Source organism: Calonectris borealis, chromosome 1 (genome assembly GCF_964195595.1).
Source record: "Calonectris borealis chromosome 1, bCalBor7.hap1.2, whole genome shotgun sequence".
In the NCBI taxonomy this organism is placed as follows: Eukaryota; Metazoa; Chordata; class Aves; order Procellariiformes; family Procellariidae; genus Calonectris; species Calonectris borealis.
In genome coordinates, this window is record NC_134312.1 from 103338396 (window position 1) to 103364703 (window position 26308).

General features: G+C 41.9%; 1 protein-coding gene across 1 annotated transcript in view; it reads right to left on the reverse strand.

Moving 5' to 3' along the window:
• Positions 1–25571, reverse strand: part of HTR1F (5-hydroxytryptamine receptor 1F) — a 112977-nt gene extending 87406 nt beyond the window's left edge. Inside the window, exon 1 of the mRNA XM_075170183.1 lies at positions 25356–25571. The gene's annotated coding sequence lies outside the window, so the exon portion shown is untranslated. The remainder of the gene's footprint in view (positions 1–25355) is intronic.
• Between the last annotated feature and the right edge of the window lie 737 nt (positions 25572–26308).

Sequence of the window (26308 nt, forward strand, 5' to 3'; positions counted from 1 at the left end):
ATTTATATGGAAGTAGAAAGCACTACCACCCTCTCCTGAAGGTTTCATTGTGATCAAGCTAGATCTGTTTAGAATGGGATAGCTGGGTCCAGAACCCCTTCAAAGGCAACATAAAAACCCTGTTGATAAACAGCCTGTCCCTTCTGTGAAAAAGCAGTGCAGAAAAAACAGCTTTAATAGAAGTGGCTGTGAAGTTCCGTGGCTGTGAAGTAGCCAGATTTAAGATAGACCTTTTTTTTTTTTTTTAAAGCAGATGTATATAAGAATTTTTCTTTTTAAAGTTGAATCTTTTTTTCTTTTGAAAAAACTGGTCTTGCATAAGCAGGAAGAGATTGCAAAAACAAACAAAAAACCCCTTGTCCAAAACCCAGTCCCCAAACCATCCTCCATGCGGGATCTAAGGGTAGCAACGTCCCCGCATCCCTCCAGACCCCTTCCATGCTTCAGCTGGGGAGGAAGAGGAGCGGATTCTCTGGGGCTTCACACAATCCCCAGTTCTCTTGTTTCTCTCTTTAACTGTGGTTTGTAGAGGTGTTTCAAATACCTCAAATACCTCAAACTGATGTTTTGAGGATGAGAAAAAAGATGCTAGCAAATGTAATTTCCAGCTTTGAAAAAAAGTCTGTCATCGAATTGAATTGCATAACCATGTATCAATTGTTATAAAGGTAAAATACATTAAGAAGATTCAATAGAAAAAGGAATTGGTTTTAGGAATAAATAAATACAGGTTAGCTATGAAATGTCTTTGTTCAGTGACTGGGATATGGAGTACAACTGCAATGCATATTTGTTCTACAGAATTTTTTTGCACTTTCAAGAATGACAGAAGTTAAGAGTTGACTAAAAGGAGAAATTAGAGAATTGAAATTTATGATGTATTTGCAATTGCTACTTAATAAGATACATTCAGAAGCAGTGAAGATGTAATATGCACTGAAAATAGTAGACATGGAAGAAAATTGCATCACAAAAATGAATTAAATTGGATTTCAAGCCATCCATTACACAGCGGAAATGAACTTAGAAGAAGAAAATACGGCTTGGCATGCAAAATAATTATTTTAAATGGGTATATGCATTATAAGGTTCTGTCAACATGCACACACAACTCCAGTGACCTTGTCTGGTAGGGGATGTGGAATTTTGCCTTCAGACCGCTGCAGGCTAGTTGGCACTGCACTCCTGTTTTACAAAAATAGAATAGTTAACATTACTCTTTATTTGCAGAACCCTTTTGCTATTAGACTATTGCAAGGCTTTTTAATAAGAAACCTCAGAGTATATTTGTGAAACGAGTCAGATATTTTAAATGGGTATGTTGAAGCAAATGCAAAAAAGGATTTACCAAGGTGATGTGTCAGTGGCAAAAAGCTGGCTAAAAAGTTTACAAACAAAACGTATACTTAAGTTTGGTTAAACCTGTGGAGAGAATTTCCCATGTACTCCAAACTTGAAAAGCATAAAGGTAATTATCTGAAAAGACTTGTGCCTTCCTTTCTATTCTCGTATTTCAACACTGTCAATAGTTTGTTTTGGCTTTGACAAACTTTGCATAAACTCTGTTAAAGTTTCAAAGTAATGGATTGAGGGGAAATACTTGGTTGCTTTTCCTTAAAGGTGTCTCTCATCTGGGCAGCACGGGTGCAGTCAATTGCACGAGGGATGGGAGAGCCGTCTAGGGATTTCAACCACTACAACAGGCAGGGCTGGACTTTTCCATTTCCTCCCACAGCTCAAGGAACAACTGGCAGAACTAGAAAAGTCTGTGCCATGTCAGCACGTCCAACAGAAAACTTTGCCTTCTGAGGGAATACATGTACCCTGTTTGTTGCTGGAGTGAGAGGTGTGCAAGATGGATGATAGTTAAGCTGACTGCAAGTAGTAACAAGGCAAAGGATTATTACTGAATGCTGGAATATTATCGAGTCAAATGTCTAGGAAACCACGGAGGAATCACAGAGACCTGATTATGGAAACTTATGGAAAAAAGGACTAGGAATGGTCTCTCTTCTACCTGCCTGAGGCAAATTTATCACTAAATCCATTTTCCAAACTGATCAGTCTCCATTTCTAGCTAGTTCTATGCCAGTTACTCTATTGGAAGATTGTTCCCAAACCTCGTTGCATTGAAGGTTAGAAACATTTTTCTAACTTCACGATGTGTTTGTTCTCATGTCGACATTACCCTTTAGCTAAGATATTATTTTCCCCTTTCTGGTTTTTACTTCAGTGATGTTTGTAGACAGAACTCCTATCCTCATCTCGGCTGTTATTTTGGCAAGCTCAGTCTTTCAGCAACCTCTTTGCAATAGTACAGTCATTTAAGAATGGATTGACCCAGCAGAATTATCGAAAATACTAGTTACTCTACCTGCTCTTTTGCATCCTGTTCTTTCAAAATTCTGCTGTGATGATTATTTGGTCTCAAAAGACCAAATAAGCTCCTTAGCAATTTCCCTAACCTGATTCCCTTTAGCCATTCTGCCTTTTGTTCCATGCTCAATGTCATCTCCTCTGATTGAATTGAGGCAGAGTATTTATTTAGTTTTTGGGCTGTACCTAGATTATCTTTAATCTCTGTCTCATTCTTTCTGCATAGCAACTCCATTTTTTTCCCCCCGTTTGTTTTAATATCCTTTGCAAAGTCTAATTTTCACTGTACGTTGGCATTTCTTCATCTCTAGCACTCAGCTTGCTTTGCTGCTCAGTACTTTCTTGTTGGTTCTGCATGCCCAGCATCTGTTTTTGTTGCCACTGTTCATACTACTGGGCAAGCCTATTTACAGATTTAAAATAGCAATTAAGGATTTAAACAAGGAAAACAAATTTCCTAAATGCGATACTGCACTATGCTTCACAACTTCTAGGTCCGGTTACTTCAGCAGCTTGTTTTTGTTATCCTAAAGGAAACACTCATTAGACAGATGCAACCTTCCCTTTGGTTACTTAGCATTGCTTAGTATGTACCATTTTGCATTTATATGTTGGCTTCCAAGCTATATTCTGGATGAAATACCGATTTGTGTTCTACAAAGATTTATGCAGCTTCTGCATTCCCTCCTAAATGGTGATCAAATGAAACTTTTCAATTTACTCCATGGGTGACATTTATGGACTGAGTAGAAATGATGTAAAGTACTGTCTTTGGTAATTCAGAAGAAAAACACAGCAGTAATGTCGGTTTCCTCATGGTAGATGTAATTTTTGATACAGTGGTGTAAAATGAACAGTAAACAGAATTTTAGCAATAAATAAACTTTTATAAGAATGACAGTGAATTAAGCTTATATATATATTTATGCTATCACACAAGTTTTCAGATCTGCCTTCTACCCGTGTTTTTGATAATTTCTTTCCTCATATTCTCTACCTGCTCCCACACTTTTAATAACAACTCCTTACTTCATGTTGCCTTTTGTTGCCTCCCATCATGTTTCTCTTTAATTTGCTTGAATTGCCTCTTTTCCCTATTGTTGTTTATTTTTAACTCCTACTTTCAAAGTCATTTTTTGCTTCACCTGACTGCCTTCATAACACTAAGCTGGTTTTGCCTTGAATATTTTGTAACAGGCAACTTTGAGCACTGTAAGCTCTCTTGCCATCTCGGTGCTAGGGGAGGGGAAGCTGTCCTTTGCAGCATCTGTTGCCTAGCAATCTGTTTCTCAGGTGCCTTTAGCTGTACAGCGTTGTGATCAAAGCTTAAAAGGCAAGCGCAAGGGAAAGTGAAAATGGGCTTGAAAAACACTGCAATCAAAGCACAGCACTTGCTGCAACGTTGGTGATTTTTACATGACAGTGAAGAGACCCCAGCGATACTTTATGCCCTACATGCCATTATGTACAAAAGGCTTAACTCCTTTTGCTAAGTGCACTGCACTTCTTGGAAGAGAGAAAGCAGAGGTCACCATCTAGCAGCTCTCCACTGGATGGTGTGGCATGACTCTGCCTGTTCAGGATTCAAACTCATATCACTCAGCCTTGATTTCTGTTTTTTACATCATCTTAGACATTTTCGCTAACCATCAGGTGGCATTCGTACCAGAGGCCAAGGAAGTAGCGTGTTTCCTATAGGATAAAGTTGGGATAGGTGGGATGGAGTACCCTGAAAAGCTCTACTGTTTGTCATTCAGGTATCGTTCAGAGTCAAAGACCCGGGCATGGTTTTGCCTGTAACAGACCATCACTGTGATCAATTTGAGCTGTTTCATGACATAGTGACTAGTCCACACTGGCCCCCGCTAAAGATGCGAAAGTTCCCCATACCTTGACACCGACCGTATTGTGTTCAGGCTTGAAAAAGGCATAAAAGAAAACTTGTGTAACAAGGCTTTGTTAATACGGGTGATGCCCAGGTTCTTGAGACGTCGGGCTAAATTTCATTTGCGCTGTGAAACTAACTAACTAATATCATCATTGAACAAAAGTAGACGGAGTGATTAGTACCATTCATGACGTTAGAGGGAAAATGAACTTAATGATCCTTGCAAAACCAAACCTCTCTCAGTGACATCATCTGGATGCCAATATCTAGATTAAGACAGTATGACCCCAGACTAACACAGCATTTTCCAAAACTGTCTTTGTAGTTTGAGTATTTGGGTTGTATTGACTTTCAGTGTGATTGAGAATTGAAATAATTTAGGCATTCATACAAGTGTTTTACCTGTGAAGTGACCTGTTGAACTGTTTTACAGTTGTTTCTGTAAAAATACAGTTTTTTATTAACAGAGCACATATTCATGTTTCTATTCAGGGGTCACTTCATAGATAAAACACTTGTATGCATGCCCTAAATTATCCCTAAAAACCCAGGGATAAAGATAAGTAAATCATCCTAAAGACAAAACTTCTCAGAAATCCAGAAAGGTTAGGGTACAATAGCTAAAAAAGATCTCTTGGTAATCTCTTGTCTTTCTTTAAGGTTCACAAAACAAAGGATTTCATCGGCCCGTCTTTCAAGAGCGTAACAGGGAAATGCAGTAGAAACAGAGATGATTTTGAATTCCACTCAAAGTTTCTGCACCACTAGAGGGTTAAGCAGGTAAGTCTCTTTCCCAACTAAGCAGCTGCTGAGCGAGTCTCTTGACTGTGATTTTGGAACTTCACAATGACATTTTCACATACCGCGCTTTTGGCATGTGAGCAAAAACCACGCCCTGCTTGTTCCCCTGTACCTGATACTTTCTCAATTAAAAGATCATTCTTATTTGTCATAATTTTATTTATTACATTTCATAAAAAGAAACAAGATTTCCAGGGAATGGGGTAATTAGTAATATCCTCACCCATCCCCATGATTCCTGCATTTTCGGATTTTAGCCATTCTATAGTGCATCTGAGTTTCCAGTTTAAACTGACACTTTGCTGGTAGGATAACCTTTTAATAATAAGCATATAAGAAGGTAGTCAGATGCTTTGTTGACTGGAGAAGTATTAAATCAAAGTGTTGATTTGGGATGACTTTTTCCTTAACTTTCTGAGCTTGAAAGAGCAGTTTTTGTGTCTGTGTTTTATGTCTGGTTTTAAGTTTTCTGAGAAAGGTGTTTCCTTACCTATGATCTATTAAAAAGTGTAGGTCTTCACCAGAAAGACGAGGGAGTGAATCTTCAGAAGTAATATAGGATTTTTATTCCGAAGATATTTTCCTTTGCAAGGCTGAAGGAGGGAAGGGGGATGGAAATGAGATGGTGAGGGTGGAATTATAGTTGGGCTGAAAGACCCGCTGAACCTTATTCTGCTTTTGAACTTTCCCAGGCTCCCATGAAATACGCTGTAGAGGTCAATAAATGAGTGAAGACTCCCTCCTTTTTAAATTCTTGAAGGGAAAGCATCATTTTCCTGCTTTTGAAGGCTTGCCTGCAAGGGCAGTTATGAGAAATTCCGGTTTTATTTGAAAATTTTTTCACAGCAACTAGTAGCCAAAATTGGTCTTTTCTCACTACCCTTTTAAATCTGGGCAGCAATGAGTCTTTGACACCACAGCACCACACCAAAGGTTAGTCTTACGGTGCTTTCTCCCATCATGGGGCTGGAGGCAATTTACTGTGGGTTTTTTTTCCCCTCAAAGCTGGGTTAGAAATCGTATAAGAAGACCTGGGAATGCTGAGACTGGAGAGCAGCAAAGACTCAAGAGAGTCAGCCGTATCGTTCACATGTCTCTTGCAAACTATGCCCATTTCCAAGTTGCTGTCAGCCAGCAGGGAGGGAAGGTGGTGCAGCGAGATCCCCAGAGTCATCACAGTGTCTGCGTGTGTCACTGCACAGCCAGATGGCATGAACAGCCAGTTCTATGTCATTTTGGACGAAGGAGGATAAAACCTAAGCAGCAGTTTTGGTGAGTTCTGCCTGCATCAAATGAACTTCCAATAGCTCCGATTCTGGGCTCAGAAAAGCGGTATTCATTTTTAGGAAAGGATGTGATGCGAGATGAGGATATATAACAATGGCATAAATTCAAATGCTCCCCAGCAGCATTTTAGGCCCTTTTTGCAGCCTGCTTTCCCTGCGGCTGGAGCCCCGCTCCCTGGCAGGGGGTGGCCGGGCACGGCCAGGCACCCTGCTGCTCTCCTGGGAGGCACCTTTTATCCTCTGCTTATCCACTGGTTTATGGTGTCTTTCACTAACTAGGCAAAATAAAAGTTCAGCTGTACTTTTGGTGGCTGCAGAGGAATATGTTTTTGGAAGACTGAAAGAACAAAGGTGGTGCTTGCTGCAGGGCCAGAGATAGCGGAGCAAGGCTCATTTGCTGGGTTTTGCACAATGGCTGTGGCAGCAAGGGACAGCGTGGTGAAAGACAACAAGCAGGTGAAAGATATGTTCAGAGACACGTTACACAGCCAGTGATGCTGCCTCTAACACCTGGGGTTAATTGTGAAGCCTAGTGGATCAGAAGTGCCTTGTTCTCCTAATTTTCATCTACAAGCTCAACTGAATATTTATTACCCCTTTTTAATGCTTTTCCAGTGTTTCTGCAAAGAGCAGGGCATTACGTTTACAGCATGGGTGATTTTATGGAAGGGTATCGAACTCATGTCAACAACAACTCATACATAAGCAGTGCAAGCTTTAGAGCACTGGAACATAAACCCCATGAGAAATGGCACAACCATCTAATTGAATGTAACAATGTGGTTGTGGAAAACTTTGTTTAAAATTATTGAATTCATTCCAACCTTTTTCTTCCTCTCAGAAGAAAGCGTGATGTTATATTTGCTTCCTAGAAGCTTTGCTTTACCTCTCAGTGCTGAAGAAAAAGGAGAGGCTGTTGCATACAGGAGGGAAGATGATGGTCTCAGTATTCACTGCCAAGTGGTGTACAGCCTGCGCATCGCTCTCGATGAGGGGCAGAGCTTCATTAAGGAAGGGTAACCATATGGTACCAAAATATTTTCCATTTCTGTCTGGTTTTGTGCCATCTCCAGAAGCTGTTTTTCCATGTCCCTGCCTCTTATAACCCTCTGTTTTTTTTATCCTCTCCTCTTTCTACAAGACCTTCTCTCGCTTTTTTCTCCCCCTTGTCTGGTCCCTGACCAGACTTCAGGTTCTTGTATGTTCTGCCATTCCCTTTCCATTTCCTGACCCAGAAATCTGTCAGGTGTGCTGGGATGTTGCTGGGAAGGCACTGAAACAGTGGTGGAGCAGGGGAAGGAGTTAAAACTGGAGACTGGGAAGCTTTGAAACAGAACACAATAGTTATTGTGCTAATTCTCCTCTCCATAGCAACACTAATGCGATGTTCTACCCTCACTCCTGGAATTCCCCTCCTATGGTCTTCTCCTGGGCTGAGCTGAGCCTTGGGCTCAGCCTGGAGATCAGTATTGGCACAGGGACTTGGAGGGTGCCTGTACGGTTTTGAATTGCTGTTGGGAAACTGGTGAGAGGCAGAGAAAAAAGTAGTAACCTCCCTGTGAACTCTGCTGGCTATCCTTATAGAGGGGGACAGATGCGATCAGGAGGTTTGCCCCCAAGGAATAAAAACGGTCTTGTTGAAACGGCAATGGCAGCTGGCGCAATAGGCAGCAATGTTTCTGTTGGAAGGATTCTCACAGAGGTTCTGTAAGAGTGAGAGGTCAATATTACTTTTACAGGTGACTCCTCAGAGAGACCGTCTTGCCTTTGAATGTATTATTTTTATTTTAAATTTGGTTTTATATCATCTGAAGTTCTTCACAAATGGCATAGCAAAAATAGACTTTTGCAATAACTTTTCTGAAATCCAATCATTAATAGTGCTGATACTGTGATTAAAGCAAACAATATCTTTAAGCAAACTGTATGCATCTTTAAATATCTTACTTTGGGTAATATATCTTATAAAAGGTAAAGGTAGCTGAAAGCTCTGAGCATCGTTCAAACTGTAAAGCAAACTACTATCTCAATTGCATTTTTTCCTATACCTGCTATCTTGGTAACCGTGCTTGCATTATAATAAGCTTGGTTTTTTAACTCTTGTGGTACCGTCATGCTGAATGAGAAAAGGTGGTAGCTGGGAGGAAGGAGACTTTTTGATATTCCATAAATGCGAGTGTCCCGAGAGTCACTGCTTAACTCTGCTGTGCCATTCGGACAATGCCAGAGGGCAAACTTTGAAAAGGCATAAGAAGCACCAACAGGGAGAAGAAAATGTTAGAAAATACTGTTGCGACAGATGGTGAGATGGTAGGCTGTTCTCAGATGGTGACATGTTGAGGAGCTTTACTTCTCCAGTCTGGACAGCTTCTTGAGAACGGGCCGGGGGCAAAAACATCCAGGAAGCCTCAGAACAGCTTTAATCTGTGAACTTCAACTACTGGCAGAAAAAAGTTAGCTAGCAGCTCTCTAGGTAGCTGTATTAGAATTGAACACTTTCTGCTGGCAATTTTGGCTGTCCATGAAGCTCTATCAGGAGCCTGGCTGGAGTTCATCATGCCTTGGCTGAGAAACATTACTGCTGGCCACAAAACATGGGAGCGTGACAGTGGCTTTCCTAGCAAAGCACCAGCGCTGTTTGGAGCCAAACCAGCACCTGCTGGGAGCTTTTTTTGTCAATGGTCCTTGACTTAGCTTGCAGTAGTGGAGGATCCAGATGCTCCCCTCTCAGCTAGTGGCCCTGCTGGATGTATACCATCAGGTCTGGCACTGTTCTTGCAGTTAGCACCGAGCAAGGAGGTGTTTCTTTTGAGTAGACCTCTACTAGGATTTGCTCAGGTTTTGACTGATGACGGTTGCAATGTTGAGAAAGGTATGTAGTTTTGCAGCTGGAACATGCCCAGCTATGCAGCAGCATTTAAAGTGGAATTGACACCTGGGCACCTCATGGAAACAGTGAGCTTCCAGGTAAATTGAGAGTGCAATGAGGGAAAGCTGCAGGAAACTTAACTCAAAATATAGAATCGCTTGCCTTATCAGCCAACTCTGAAGTTAAATTGATAAGTCATTTTCAAGCAAGTATTCCATTTCGCCAAAAGTATATACTAATTATATAAATGTTATCCTACAGACATGCGGCATTTCAATTTAAAAAACAATAATTAAAAAAAAGGAATAAACCTAAGCATCTTTGACTTCTTCCACTCCCTTCTGTCCATCCCTTCTCCCATCTTTCAATCACATAGCCTTAATACCTAAATTAGAGACCTTCCTTTCCCCACACATTCAGAGCCTACTGCGTACATGTAGTTTCCTAAGCACTGAGTGGGCTTGATGTACCATCAGGCTGGAACGTGTTAGGAGCTAATTCTGGGATGCATGAGTACAGGAATTGTCATGGGAACACAGCCGATAATCAAGAAGGATAAAAATTCCAGTAGGAAAACAGCCTATAGGAGGCTTCCATCATGTTGCTCAAAACAACCTTAAAGAGAGAATGATTTTGCAATTATTTCAAAGGAGATACCATGCAGTGGAAATCCCTGACAAAGCAGATCACCAGTAATAAATAAAAAAGGGCACTGTGAAAAAGTAATTTCTTATAGTTATACAAGGACATAAAGCTGTCCTTTTTCTAGACCTGTTCAATGAAAAAAAAATTCGGGGGGGGCGGTTTCCCCTCTGACTGAAACTCTGCTAATTAACATTGTTAAAAAAATATTTTCTCACCTTTTTTTTTTTTTACAGACAGAAAAGGAAGGGTTGAATTAGCCTACCACATAGCCAGCCACTGGTCTTTTAATCCAGTTTCCTTGGGAAATGATGCTTAGAACATCGTGCTGTCTGTCAGTTCCCGTGAGTTCCTTTTGAACTCATTGCCCAGTTTTAACTAAACTTGCAGAGAGATCAAGAGTCCCTATACGTTTGATGAAAACACGCTGCCAGATAGACACACGAGGCAAGCCCCTGTTAATGGAAAGGCCACAACATGTGTTCAACTTATTATTAGACATTAGAGAATCTGTATGAGGGAACAGAAGGACTGAAAACTTTTACAAGAACAAGAACTACAGAAAAGCAGCTTCAAAAGCTTCACTGCTCAGATAACTTGTTGGGAGTTGCTATACTAAGCTCTGTGATATACGCACTCTTAATTTTTTAATTCTAACCTGTGCAGGACGTGCTAATAATTAAAGTGTCAACATTTCAGTGATGAAAAGCGATATCAAAAATCAATGATCAGTTGACATTGTTGCACGCAGGGAAGATGGAAAGGTCTTGTGAAGGTCTGCAGAACCAGCTGTAGAAGCCTGTCACCTCGCTGGGAGGGAAGAGCTGTAAGATCGAACCATCCTTTAAACTTATGGCTGGCTATAGATAAAATCAGAGGCACATCTCTTATATGGAGGCCTCCAAAACGGCATGCCCTGTTTAAAACTTATTTGCAGGCATTTTGCATGGTCCCGTACCAAGACAACAGACTGAGTAACCCTGAACTAGAAGCCACAGGGAAGCTCATCACAGGAAGATCTGACAGTCTGAGCAATGCACGCATGGCCCATCCTTGCAGAGTTCAAGTACCTCTTACTTTTCAATGTATTTTTCTTCCTAGCACTTTGTTAAACGGGGAACGTGCCTCACCTTGCCTTATGAGTCAGGAAAGGGAGACACAGGGAGACTACCTGGTGAGACCGAGGTCACACACATTGGCAGAGGATGAAGTTAAACCCACGCCCTCTGAGCCATGGGCTGGCATCGACTCCAAGAGCCATGCTGTGGGAAGGGGCAGCCTCGGGATCCCCGCAGGGTGGAAAGCTCTTTCATGTGATCTCTGTCCTTCCTCCCTCCTCAAACCAGCTCTGTGATTCCTGTTTCTGATCGTACTTTGGCATAGCAGATGTCCCAGAACTGACCATTATGCCATCATTTTTAAGTGACTTTTATGTATATCCCAGTGCAAGACTGTATTACAAACTTGCTTATGAAAATGGCTTGCTACCCTCTCTTTCAGCATTCATAAACTATGTCCAGAAATACCCCAAAGTAGCTGCTAGCAGCCTAGATTGTGGTTCTGCTTGCATAAAAGATAAGTAATTTCAAATTATGAAAATTAACTACTTATATAATTTGATTTATTCTGTTGTAGTCTGAGTTTTTAATCATGGTACCTTATCTCCAGCTAGTGCTCTGGTAAGGCTGAACTGACAGTATATTGTGTGGTTCAGAAAGGTCAAGTGAGAGTGCTAGGGTGGTATGAGGGAAAAACAGATAGATGATATAACAGAAATTCCATTTCAGTCTCTCGTCTGTAATTATTCCATCTCTTTCTTATCGTCTTATCGTCCGTGTTTATTCTATTGCATTTTGATTTAGCAGCCTCTTTAAGATCATGTTTAATATGTATATTTACATTTTGAATACTACTCTTACCGGAATGCCTAGTTCAGGCTTGCTAAACTTTTGCAATCCATTCATGTTTCCCCCAGCTCAGAAACGACTTTTCTATTTCCCTGCTCCAGGGAAGCAGGCACTATCCCAGAGCCCAGCCCAGCTCCTGCCTCCTTCCTAAGGAAGAACCATCCTGCAGCCCACTCGCCGATGCTGGCACGGAGCATGTTCTCCAGGGCAAGAAGCCTGCCCATCATTTAGAGGATCCAGGTAGGGGAGGAAACACCAGAACCAGCAGGTCCCTCACAGCCCATGTGCAGCTCCTGCTCTCCTCTCGCAGGAGGTAGCAGCAGCTTTCGTACCTCTGTTAGCTTGGTCTCCTCAGCACGGTGAGAGGAGGAGAGGCAGTTTCTCAGAGAGCATGGTCCAAACCTTGTTCTCCAAGACAAGCCTCCTGCCCTCTGTAGTCAGCTCTGAGTATAAAGTAGTGGTGGTGGCTTGTGCGTGCACCTGAGAGGTGGCAAGTTAACAGTAGGACAGCCTGTTCAAATACGGTTTTGCTTTTATAGTCACACACAGGCTGTGGTACAGCCCCCTTGTTATCACAGTGGAGAATCTGAAAAGCAAAGGCTGCACTAGGAATATTTTTATCTCTTCAATTTATTTGTTCATGTATTTTCCTAGTTCTGACAGGGACCCTTCTTCTACCTCCCATTGGCTCCTCCAATCACATATATAAAATAGGGTAAAAAACCCCCAAACGCTTGCACACAAAAAAGTCGGGTCTGGGCTCTGAGTGCTTAGATGTAACTGGGAATCTAAACTGCAAACAAAAAGCAAAAGAGTAGCTAGCTGGATAACCTTTCAGAAGGCAGAAACATCTTCTGAATTACCTCTTTCGTTCCTTCCTTTAGCACATTATCATCACTTTGATCTAAATTGAATTGATTCTAAGCCAGTTTATTGCAATGTATGAGCTGCTCCCCTGTAGGTGCTGCAGATGAAGCTCGTGCTTGAAAGCTAGGTGTGACACTGCTCACTCTCAAAGGCACCAAACGAGAGAGGTAGAACAGGTTCTTGTAGTTCCCTCCACTACAGAGATGGAAAAAACCCTGATTCTCACTTTTAGGATCGGTTTTAGAAGGAGGTGAAGATGCAAAGAAAGGAAGAAAGGTATTTTTCTCCCCTTCTTTCCCCCTCTCCACCCTCAATCAAAACTACCTTCTCTTCCCTGGCTGGGAGGTAGTTGTGGTCTGAGGAGAACAGCTCTGCCCACAGGATCTCTCCACTCCTCCAGGGTGTTTCTTTACTGCAGCTCAGCTTTTCGGAGCTGGCAGCTGTTGTAGGCAGGAAGAGGAGAGTCTGAAGAAAGGAGACAAGCTACCAAAGTCTTTCTTACCAAAAGCAAGAGCAATACTTCTTGATCCTTACTCTCATGGCTTCCTCTTTAAAGGGCAGTACATCTAGCGGTAGCACTTGCTTGACAGGTGTTGGTCCAGAAGATTTGTAACAAGGAACATGAGGGGTATGATCTGTTCTCATTACCACAGAAAGAAGCTTTCTCTTTCAGTCAGAACGAACAAGTCTTTTATTTCCTGTCTTCTTTAATTACCAATTTATTAAAATCTTTATTTTTGTATTCTTAATAGTCCTGTAATGCTTTGAGTTCTTACGTCAGTGACTCATACCTATAGCTGTACAAGAGCAAACCTCTTTTATATAATGGCTTAATTTTCAGGCTGACCATGTAATTTTATCATTCTTCAAATGATCTATGCTTCTCTAGATTAAATGAATGAGTTTCCAGAAGGTAAATGTATTTGGGCTCAACAGACAAAGCTTTATGTCAGGTTACTGCCAAAGAAGTCTACACAATATTGTCTCAATAAAAAATGAAAAAGTAAAAATCATTTAGTCACAAGTGTGCTACACATTAGATATGCAGAAAAGGCATCACAAAATTATGACAATGCAAAAGTAGTTCTCTCTAACAGTTAAGGGAACAAACGAGTTGGTCACACCCAGAATAAGTATTGTTTTTATGAAAAGAATTGGCAGTAAAAAAGCCAGAATCGCATTTCTAAGTTAAGTAAGTTCTGATGAATTAAAACAGCTCCTGATGTTTACAGTGCTCTTTCCTGTGTAAATGGTGCTTCGTCCTACAGGTATTTTCAACACATCTCTCTGTCAGTCTGCCTTTAACTTAGACTCTATGCTGTTGCATTGAATTTCAGTCTAGATTCCTGTGCCACTTCCACCAAGGTGCCTCACAGGTTTATGAAAGAAGTAAAGATATATGTACTGTCCCCTCTCTTTCTTGGTTACATACATCTTTGATACATGCTGGAAGTCAGATTTCAACAGACAGATGCATCCAGGTCAGAAAAATATTAGTTGCGTCCTCATCTTTCTGCATTTTAAGTCCATTTTAACCCCATTTTTTGCCAGATAAATTCTGGCCAAATCTGTTTTTCCAGTATTTTGTATAAAGATTTTTCTTGTGAATTTTCTCATGGAGACAGAGATGAGTAATTTCTAAACCACTAGATGATGTTCCCTTTGACTGTTACAAGCTGATATGCATGTTGCAATGGTCCTGGTAACTCTGCAGTCACCAGTTTATCCTCACCACACACCTGAGAAGTCCGTCAGCATCATTGCTGTGTTACTTGGGAAGATGAGAGGCAACCTCCCTGACCTAGCATATCATCCCTGGCTTTGTCCATAGGCAGGTATCTGCCTCTCTCTCTGAATCAATAAAATGAACGGAACAACCTCATTTCCACCTAACAGACTGTGGTGGGACATTCAGTAAAAAACAGGTGATACTGCGGTAGTGGAGACCACGTGTGTCCTTTAAGGAAGAGAAGCATCTCTGTGGGTCTGCAGTGGAAAGCATTTGCCAAAGAGAATCAGGACTCATCTTCCTCTTTCTCTGTCCTTGCCTCAAGATATGCCCAAATACAGCAGATACAGCCCATTCTTGCAAGTGATTTACATGGACGCAACACAGACACCATGCTTCTAGCGTATTGTTTTTCCCCTGGTTTTCATGTGTTGCATCAACTAGCCTTCACAAATGGGTCTTGAGAAAGAATAATGGGATTTTCTGCAAACAGGTATTGAAAAAAAAAGAGGAGTTTGCCAAAAAAGTATGTTCCTCTCTTCATTTGGATGTAAATCAAATCCCTTGATTTTCTTTTCATACACTTCCATTCCAGCAGAGGTCAGCTCTGCGCATGCTGGGGAAGGGTAAAGCAGTTCAAAGTGTGGGCGCCTGCACACCTAGCAACACAAAGTCCTTCTTCCTGCTATCCCCTCACAGCTCCTAATCAAAGCCCATTTCAGGCCCTCTTCTTAAATGGAGAAAAAAGGTGCTTTGAACCTTCAAGACAGCCATAATAAGCTGCTTAGAGAGCCATTCTTGCTGCTGTTGCGTGGCTCGAAGCCTGTTTGAGAACAGCCTGCAATGTGCAGGAGGAGCAGGAGAGCCAGAGAGCATGGTCCTTCTTGAGGTTAAAACTGCAGCAAGATGGGAAACCCCCGAAGAGCAAGAAGTTGTGTCTAGAATGTGCTTTCTAATTACTGAACTATTAGGGAAACAGAAATGCTGCCGTCCTGTTGCAACTCTCTTCCTTTACTGCTGTATCAAAACTGTTAAAAAATGAAGGTCTCTGTGCTCCATAATGTTTTGTTAAAATTTGTTCTGGCAAAACTGTTTGGGTGTATTCACAAATAATTTTACCACTTTAAATTGCATTGTTTCGGTGGATATGTGGTTCAGCATAACTGTTATTTCCCCAGCTTCATCAGTTACAGTTGTTCTTCAACGTTAGCTCTTCAGAACACAAGACAAGAAACATTTTGATGCTGAAGGCAGAATGTGTTTTCAAAACTATGTAGTTCTACTCTTTTGTTTAGTGACCCTCAGTTAACATTTTTATTTTCCAGTTTTTAAGTGTCAATGTGCATTTCACATTTTGCACCTAAACAAAATTCTTTTACCTAGTCACTGGAGTTTGAGGGCTGCTCTTCTGAGTGGCAGCTTCTTCCACTCTTCCTTTCTCCCATCCTCTTTGGTTTCACAACCTAGCCTTTTCCTTATGCCTTCTCCTCTTTTCCCACCAGTACCCAAGGAGGAAACTCTGTTTAAATATTCAGAAGTGCTGTTCATGACAGAATGTTGTAGTATACAGCCCTGTAAATGTGCAAAATGCATTTATTCTCTTTTGTTTTTAAATATTAAGTTATTGCTACATTCAGAATTTTTGCTAGTTGTCATTAATGATTGACATCTTTAGAGACCTTTGAAGTTAGAAATTAATGACTACTTTTCTGAAATTAAATGTCATGGTTTAGACAGAAATCTTTCATGTAACCAGTGGTGTGCACCATTGAAGACAGCAGCTGCTTATGAAGGATAATGTCAAAAACCCCAAAGAATCTCACTGTAAATCTAACATCTGGTTTTCCTCATTCATATTTTCCACACTTTTCTGCTACCTTTTTCAAATTTAGCTTCTTAATATTAAAAAAAAAAGTGAAGTTTCAGTTCAGCTATGCACCCCTTTTCTTTCTTCTATTAGAGAGATTTAGTAGTTTGAAATGACTGAAATGACTAAATGTGGTCTGCTTATTTCTTAAAGGTAGCCACATGTAACAGAAGACGAGTACCATTAGCCTAACAAACTGCCAGGAGAGCCAATAAATAGTTTCAGTACAAGATCAAGGATGGGGCTAATGAGCAGCAGACTCGACTTGTTAACTGAGAATTGAGAGAAGACACATAAACGCACTAGAAAGAGGTAATTATGGCGTACCATCATGGTGAACTTGCACTCTGAGCGTGGTTGCGTTGGCCCAGCTGCAGCCTTTTGGCGTGTCAGCTGAATGTTAATGAAAGCCATTTTCCATTTTAGCGCTTGTTTCTCCTGAGGGCGTTATCTGTTATAGGTCAAGCAGCTAGAGATGACAGCTTAATAGGTCATCTTAAAAATGAGATATACACCCAGAGCTGTTGCCGCTGATTGAAGATCACGTAACTAAGAGCAGATGACACACTTGGCTTTTAGATGGCTACAGTGGATTAAGAAGTCCAGTGTGAATATCAAATCGTGTCACGATATCATATATACGCAGCTTAGAGACCGTGCAACTCCTTCACCGAAGAGCAAATAATTTTCTAGAAAACTGTCAGCCTTGAGAAAGCTCCCATTCTTTGCTGTTATGTGGGGCTCTGGATAGCCCACCACCTACAGGTACTTGCTGCCAGTACAGACAGTCATGAGCAGACTCCACACTTAAGCCCTCTTTACTTGTCTTTCCTTAGTATCTGTATCCAAATATAGGCCTTTTCTAGGTCAAATTTGTCTTTACAGATAGTTCAAAGCACCACTGGCTTTTGCACCAAAAACTAATGGAGGCATCCTAGGCTGCTTGTCTTGCTGGTGGTAGCTGGCTTGCCCTAGATTGAAGAGAGCCTTGCCAGCTTTCCCCAAGGAGAAAACTTAGTGTCATTAGGCCATTGTCAAAAATCTGAAACGCAAACAAAAAACTGAAGCCTGAACCAAGCATGCATCAGACAAACAGAAAAGGTGTCTGCATTGCTGAGAGATCGCTGCTCCCTAGCCCAAGTGGCACAGTGTGGCTGATGCCCACAATATTCATGTCAACTCCATTTGGAGCACTGTGAACAGCTGTGCCCACACTTCATGGCACCTAACACAGGTCCCTGTGGCTGAAAGACATTGTTACTATTTTACAGAGGTTTTATGGTTCAAAATACCTGAATTGATGTAAGGGCTGACCCAGTGGAATGGTAGTTTGATAACGTAATACTAAGGGGGAGGTAGGTTGCATGTCCTCGGACATGACATGAGGGCTTCTGAGCCCTTAAGGTCAGAAAGTCTGCTGGGAATGCACTGGAAAATACTATGTAGGACAGGAAGCTCCCAATCTGGGTATGGTCTCAGCTATTGTGCTTATTTGGATTGTTCTCCTCAGCAAATCACCTCCAAATCCACACCTGGCTTTTGTCTTGGAGGAAACTGGTCGGTTTGTTCTATAACAGGGTCCAAACAAACTAACATTGATGCAGTTTGGATGATCAGGAGATAGGGACTTAGCAGCAAATCAGGGAAGTGACAGTGTAGACATACCCACAGATCCTCATTATTAATAGAAAATAGTTGTTTATTCTAGATATAAACATCCTAAAATATTAATTAAAACCCAGAAAACAAACAAACAAACAAACTCCCCACAATCACCCAAGGCTTTTGGTCTAGATGAAAAGAAACATACATTTCATCTTATCCAAAACAGCAGGGGCCCTTTTTGCCACGGGCAACTGTCAGTCTTCAGGTAATTTCATAATAAGACCTGCAGTACAGTCCTTGAGAAGAGTGAGGGTTGACTGGAAGAAAAAAATTAAAAGCCTTCAGTAAAAGGCAGAGCGAGAACAAGCATAATTTATAACCCTAATGTAAAAATTCTTTGTGCAGAAGAGATGGTAATGACGCCATTATGTTGGGCAAGCCCAATATAGAAGATTGTTTATGTAGATACAAGCGTTAGAGAGGACAGAATGGAAGTCATTTCCAAGAAAAGAAATCAACAGCCTTAAATGCCTCTTTTACAGGGACCAAAATGCTATTAGACTTCTAAAGTTTGACTTCCCTGTTTTCTTGAGTGGATAATTACATTATTTTCTTGTTTTCTCCGGTACATATGGATTTTTTCTATGTCATTAAATAATGTCAATGTCATTTTTTGCTCCTGGATGCTCCCTCCCTGGCCCTGGTTCACCACCTCATGGTGCTGGGGCTGTCAGTGGGTCCCATTACCAACACTTGGCTCTGCCTGCCTGCACTTGGCTGGGCCCCCTCGGTGATGCAGCGCCCGCGCTGGGGTCACCTCGGCTCCCAGCACATCCCCCCTTGCAGAGCAGCCCTGCTCTCTCTGTTTCCCACATGCCCAGCTTCAGGATGTGGATGGCCATGTAGCAGTTTTTCAAAAAGGATCTGACGGTTACATCATCTGAACATCAATCAGCTCTCTGACATATATTGGGATGTACATCTCTGCCCGGTCAGTCATTTCCGCTCTTATGTTTGCACTTTTGGTTGTTCCTGCCCACGAGTGTCCTTGATACTTGTTCTATTGAGCTACATTTCTTAAAACAACTTTAAATTCTCACTCAATTGTTCAACCCGTTTGCATTCCTCCTCAACCTTGTATCACCTGCACGCTTACCAAGTGTACAAGTTATTCCCTCAGCTAAACTGTTAATGAATAATTAAATACTAATTATTATTAAAGTATTAATTAAAATGTTACGTGATACCCAGGAGAGTCTCCTGGACAACCACAAGTGGTGCAAGCCTTACAACTTGACAGTAGTTGTTATAACGAGTTATTAAGACCTATTTTCTGAGTAAAGTTTTCCAGACAGGGGTACACACGCGTCCTAGTATTTTCACCCAAGCCACATTTATTGCTTTGTGTCTGTGGCAATGTTAGAAGCTTGTCTTGTAGTTACTAGGATTTATTGTAACACCAGTTGGAGAAAAATACTATGATAACTGCCCGGTCTGCATCTGTAAATAATACAGACATGGTCCAAATTTGCCTACATCCTCCAGTGATTGAGATACCAATAAATCATGGCCTGAAATCTCTCCCAAAGATCATCTTTTGATAATAAACCTCTCTGTTTCCTCTTTCTCTCGGTTTCAGAGCACCCCCTTCTCATCAGTGACTCAGTGAACCACAGTCATCGCAGTGAGTTAGGAAACTTGTACTCCGTGGGCTCTATCACCGCCTACTACAGTGGTTTGTCCAAGCCATGCCGATCTTTTATAATCTAGCACAAAGCTAAGCATAAGAGAACGAGTACTGATAGCTACTTTTTTTCCATATTGAACTTCATAGATAATCTTATGCTTACAAATAAACTGAATAGATTTAATGCTATCAAATCAACAGTGTTTATGCTAGGTAAAAAGACAGGAATATGTTCCTTTTCTCCCAGAGGAAGGAACACTCTTCTTCAGCAAAAGATCCAATTATGGCCCAAATCTAGCACCTAGAGACTAACAAATGTGGTTATGATACAGAGAAATCATCGGCACTTACAACTGGAAAACGCTTGTTTTTCATATATTGCAGCAGCCCTACAATAAGTGTTATGCACACTGGCTTCTGGACTTGGGGAAAAACAACAGTCACGGTGATTATTGCTGCCCACGCAGAAAGTTTTTCAGTCAGGGCAGCATTTCAGTGCTTTCACGTGAGTGCAATCAGTAGCAATACAGGAATTCAAAAGACCAGAAAACTCAGACACCTGAGGATGAGGAGAGCCTGGTCTGCCTGAAACCTAGCTGCTGTGAGGCAAGAAAGACGGTGAGACTGGGAGAAAGAGGGAGGAGAGAAGGTGCAATGTGATGCTGCTGACCTCAAGAGTGGTTCACTGAGCACCGTGTCCCCTGTAAGAGGTAGGAAACAATAAGCAGAGAACATTTGGCATTCCCTCCCATGAAAAGACCCTCCTCATTCTGCTCTCCTCATTCAGCTGCTGTAGGAACCAACTACAGACAGCTCTAGGAAGGAAGTGTTACTATGGGGAAAAGGAATGAAACTTGATTAAAATAAACTTTTATTCCCACTGCTGTGAAAAAGGGGGAAGAGGAATCTGACTGTTGTCTGTTTGCCCATAATTGTTATTGCAGACATGACTACACAGTTACAAGTCATAAATGCTCATAAATTCTATTTTGAAGGTCAAAAGTTTTTAAAATGGTCATATTTTTGATTGTGACTTATAGCAGCAGAGCAGAAGTTCTCCTCAAGTCAGGAGAAGCTGCCAAATGCAACCACACTTCAATAGGTACAAAGTACCCTTTGGAGGAATTCCTGGTTTTGCGTTATCATAAAACATCCATCAAATGCTAATTACCTCTCATTACTGCACAAGCAGTAGCTTTTCTGGGTTGGGTAGGCCAGTTCCAGTCCTTCTCACCTACTCTGTCCAAAATTTACATAATGGATCCAACCTTTCTGTGTCTCTCTTAGTTTTCGTTTCTGCTCTCCTTTCCTCTTTCTCCAGCAGATCACATTTCCAATGTTCTTTCATAATTCATTGCAACTTTTTGCTTATTCGTATGGTTTTTATATTCGGTCTCCATGAAATTGGTATGTGTGTTTGTGTACATACGCATATAAGTACACACACATACTTATATACACAAGTAGGTAGCTGGATCACCTTAGCCTCTCTTTGCACCTCATAGTGACAGCCCTGCTAATAAGCTCTCTCTGCAGTCCAATATTCCCTGTGGCAGAGAATGACCTTTTAACTGTTTAGCACCTAAGGCGTAACTGCTGTGTTTGCATGTGGGCCAGCCAACTTGCTGATTCTCTTTTGCCATCAAACCTTTCTATTTTCCACCATCAACAAAAACCCAGTTCAGTCAAAGCCTGAAAAACACTGCCATTTAACATAGTGGAGTAATGGTTTCTTACAAAACGCAATGAATTAGGCTCAAGATGGTGACAGACCATTTCTAGGGAAAACTAATAAAAAAATTGAATTTAGGAGGCCATTTTTTCACTTTTATAAGCCCTATCTTCAGTTTGGGCTGCTTGCCATTCAAAACAAAACTTTCAAAATTCAGCTTGCGGTTTGACAGGAAGAAACAATGCCTAAACATATTCAACAAGGCTATTTGCTTGTATGCTGATGTAATTTTTCAAAAGACAATATCACAACTAGTGCTTTATAGAAATCCTCTCATTTTTCGATGAAGCCAGTGGGAGTTCTTAGATCAGGCTTTTTGTGGTGCTGAGCTGCTGATGCTTCAGGGTAGGACAAGGCATGTTTGCTATTTAAAACCAGCTGTCCAGCCTTTAGTCTCGGGCTCTCTGCCTCTCTCCTGCAGAAAACCTGCAAACGCATATACAGAGGTGCACAGCTGTAAGCGTCAAATCCAGTTTCATAACTCTTGCATTTCCAGGTAAACCTCCCAAATTATGATGTGATACACTCCTACTATAGGCAAGGGGAACTCAGAAGTGTTTAGTCAATTCTTAGGATGTCTAGGACTGCACAGTTTACTGTACTCCCATGTGCTTTTCTTCCTCCAGGAACTGCAGGAGAACTGAGGACATGGAGAGTGTGAAGGAAATGACCACCAATTCTCTTCTCTCGCTCCATTACTAATTTGTAAGATGAACCATCCTGAAAGTAACACTGGAAATTAAATGCACATTCCCAACATTTTCTGAAGTGTGCCCTGGTCTGAATTACAATGTGAAGAGTGTATACTGCTGGACTTGCTTGTCTGCCAGGAGCGGCTGCCTTGTGCAACTTTCCCACCATGGACATCAAATGTCAAATGAAAAAATATTTTCTTTTGTTTTTGCATTGAAAATTCTCCAACTTTATTACAATTGGAAACATAATGTAGTAGTAGAGGGCAACATTATGTCTGATATATATAATCAGTTTGCAAAAAAATATAACCAGGGGACACATTTTTGATGGAATCACTTCTTCACACAATAGTTGCAGAATAATGGATCACATTGACTGATCCTTCTTGCTAAATGCTATGACAAAGTAAATGAGCATTTGTATAAAAATGCCATAACAGTTGAAGCTTGAATTAGAGAGTCATAACCTTTGTTTGTGATCATAAATTACAGAGAAACCCTGCAGGCAAGAATGTAACATTAAAAACAAAAAAAAAAGCATCCAAAGTCAAGGGATACAACCCATCAAATCCTGAAAATGCATTATATCGGGTACCTAACGCTAATCACTTAAGATCCTACAGTACAAATTGCCTCCAGCAGTTTCTAAAGTTATCTCACAGGTTAAATGGACACCCACAGGTGGAGATTAGTCATTTAAAAGGCAAAGGTATAAAAACGGATTTCAAGTACTAAAGCTGTCTTAAAGTAAATTTCTCTTTCATTTTGAAGCTATGCATATTTTTCACCCCGTTTCTGGATGAAGGGCTAACACTTGGGGCAAGCCACTGAATCTGGCTGTATATAAGGCTTTTTCCAATCAATAACTTAAAGAATATTAGGGCAAAAACATGTTACTCTCTCAGATCCAGTAACTTCAGTTGTAACTTCTAACAGATAGGCACCAGTAAGTTATAAAAGAAATCTGAATTTTAATCACTTATGTCCTCTTAAACACTAAAATAGTTGTATGTCATCCTCAGATGTGGAATTGGCACAAAACGCTGTGGGCATCTGAGGGATGTCATATACAGCGTGAGTCCTTTTTGTCTGTAACCCCAGCTCAAGAGGAATCTTAGTCTTGAAAAGTCAGATTCTGCAAGCAGTGAGTGCCTCCTGCCTGAGTGTATTCTGTTAGCCCTTTCATTTGCTGCCTGGATGAAAAAACATGTAATTTGGAGCTCACAGGAGGGAAGGAAGGAAGGAAGGAGGAGGAATTCTGCAAGGAAATATGCAAGGAAACTTGCTTATTTGCAGGTTTCACTGAAGGCAGTGAGAAGCGTAGAGTCCAAAACTTCTGGGGAAAAAAAAACCAACAGGGGCTTGATTAATCTTTTCTTAAGAAAGCAGGATTTCTGACTTACCTAAGAGTCTATTTTAGTTATGGTATTAAAATTTCACAATGCCTTGGAGTGGATTACCTTTTTTTCCTCCTTTGACACTCCAAGCGCTTCAGTCTCCACAATCAAAATGATGAAACTTTCAGATATTTATGACAGGCTTGGTAGAAATCACACCAAAGAAAGAAGGCACTATCATGCCTGTGAAGAGGCAGAGGTACCAAGAGTAGTGTGCTTACAGTACCTTAAAAAAACCTGATGCAAAGGTTGCTGCTGTACCTTTTGCAGTGTTCAGACAGTAATCTTCCCCGGAGTTACTAATGCTTTGAGCAGCGCTGCTGACCAGTGACTTAACCACCCATGTCCTATGTGCAGGAGAAACAATGCCCCCTACTTCCATATTCCCATTTAATGCAACACTGCAGAAAGTTGGTGTGCAGTGTCAGCACACAGCAGTTTGCATGTTTGTGAACAAAGATTATTTTTAGCCCCTAAGCAAAATGTTTGTCTCTTAGGTCAACAGACCTTACTATTTAGATACTAGAAATAACCAACGGATGCATATTCTATCCCTTTTTCAACACTAACAAGATAAATGGTGGATGAACTTAAGTTTTTGGAAGATGAATTCAAACAGAGATGTAATCACAGCAAGCAGCAGTTTAGAGCAGAACGTGTGCTAGGCGCTTTGAAGGGCACATGGGGTCCCATCTCTCTTCTTTGACTACTGAAACCAGTCTCCAAGCTAAGGTCCCTAAAATATGTGCCCAATAGTAAATGTTGTAAATCTCTTCTCCTTTTTCCTTTCCCCACCATTGTTTGTAGTCCTCCGTGGCAAAAAACCTGGAATTACAAGTCCTGTGCTTGGCCACTCTCAGGCTCCTATGTGTGCCTGTGCAGGTGTATATGCACGTTTATGTACGGGTAGGTAGATCAATAGGTGAATGACTTCTCAGAAAAGAAACAAAATCAGTTAAGAGCTGCGGAGTCTAGACTAAGTTTGTCCTGAGTTAAACTTGGAAGTTTAGTTCATATTTTACAGCAAAGTTCAGGTCAGTCATTTTTACCAACTATGCAACTGATACTCCCATTTTCTTTTATTTTATGAGAATAAGGCAGCCTTTTCTCCATGTATACACTGATTTTTTTTTTTTTAAACTGACCTCTCATTTTCATTTTCCTCAGGTAAATGTCTGCTGGGTTAATACTTCAAGAAGAATAGCTAATAGTAGAGAGCATAAATGTCTATGAAATTATAATATCTAACAAAGCAAAGACATATAATCTCCTAAAGTCGGTTTTCATAATGTGCAGAAAGCCCGGGTTTGCCCAGTCTCATAAAGCATCCAACCGATCCAGTGACTGTATAAAATTAATAACCTCTCAAAAAAAAGCCTACTGGATTAAGAAGCTATACAAATTGTGCAAACTGTACAAACCGTAGCATGTTTCTATCACTTAAATGGAAACTAAATAACTACAGGGCTGAGAAATACCACTTGATTTGTCTTGGGTGACCTTGTGTTGGCAGGATCCACAAGTTGAATTAGGATGAAAACAGAAGACAGTTCACTTGTTACCATCATAAACTAAAGAGATTCAAAGCCTGCTTGGATTTTCAGATGTGAATGCCAGCATACAAAATCAGTCAGCGATTGCATGTATGTGGCATACACACATCTATGCTGAATTAGATAGCATCAGCAAAAATTAAACTGAGGGAAAGCAAACTCAAAGAGATGCTGCCACATGAAATCTCATCTACGTTCAGGTTAATGAAACAAGTAAACATATTTGCAAGGCTGGTATGAACTAGGAAGGTTTTCATTCCTCGGTCCAACTTTAGGATAAAGCAGAAAGAGAGTCCTGCTCTGTTCGAAACCCCAACATTTCAAGTTCTCCGGCAGCACAAGAGAAGCTAATTAACGAAAACCAAAGGATGACGAAATGAAGCCAGATAAGCCATAAATATCTACATACATAAGCACACAGCAAGCAAGATAATGAAAAGTTAGCTAGATTTACCGTTTTAATTATCCAAGTGGGTGGTTTGTTTGGGTTTGATTTTTTTTTTGGAAACGTCGGGAGCTGTTTTCACGAGGACTCGTCCATACGCATCCGCACCGCGGCAGGCGCCGGCCCCGCAGCGCGGGGAGCAAAGCGCTTCCCTCCGCAGCCACCGCTCCCCCCCGCCAAAAATGAGAAAGAAGCAAACACGAGGGGAGGGGAAGGGAGGGGAAGGAAGGGAAGGGGAGGGAGGGGAAGGGAGGCACCAGCCGGCCGGGCAAACTCCGCCGCCTGCGCTCCGGCACCGCCCCGACAGCTCCTCTGCTCGGAGGGCTGCGGGCGAGGCGACTCCGCGCCCCTTCGCTGCCTCGCAACTTGCGCGCGTCGCGGGAGCCGCCGGGGCGGGGCGGGGCGGGGCGGGGGGGGCGGGCCGCCGCCGGGGGAGGGCGCCGGGATGCGGCGCGGCGATGCTCGGCGATGCTCGGCGCGGCGATGCTTGGCGATGATGCTCCACCCGCGCCGCCCGTGGCTCCCGGGCCGCCGCGGGGATGCGCCTACCTGCCGGGTGGTCCCCCCCGCTGCGGCGCAGCCTGCCATGGGGAGGGACGCCCCCCCGCCTGACCGCGCAGGGAGCAGCAGGGGTGCCTTGCGGGGGCCGCCCTGCGCTTGTGCCACCTTCCCGGCTCCCCGAGCCGGACGCGGGCTGGGAGGAGCCGCGCGAGTCCTCCGGGGGGGAGCTGGTGTATCCTAACTTGGGTGGAAAGGCTGCTGCTTAGTCGTCGTCTTTTCAGTCTCTGCCTTGCGGAGGGAAGAAGGGGAAGGTCTGTTTCAAGTACCCGACTTCTGTGGGATTTTGGATCTTCAGAAGTGCGTGCTCATGGATGAGACTGCCAGCCTCCTCCAAAACGTTTTGACCGGGCTGTGAGGAAGAGGTGCCAGGCTGCATGTAATGTGGTGCAGAGGTGGACAAG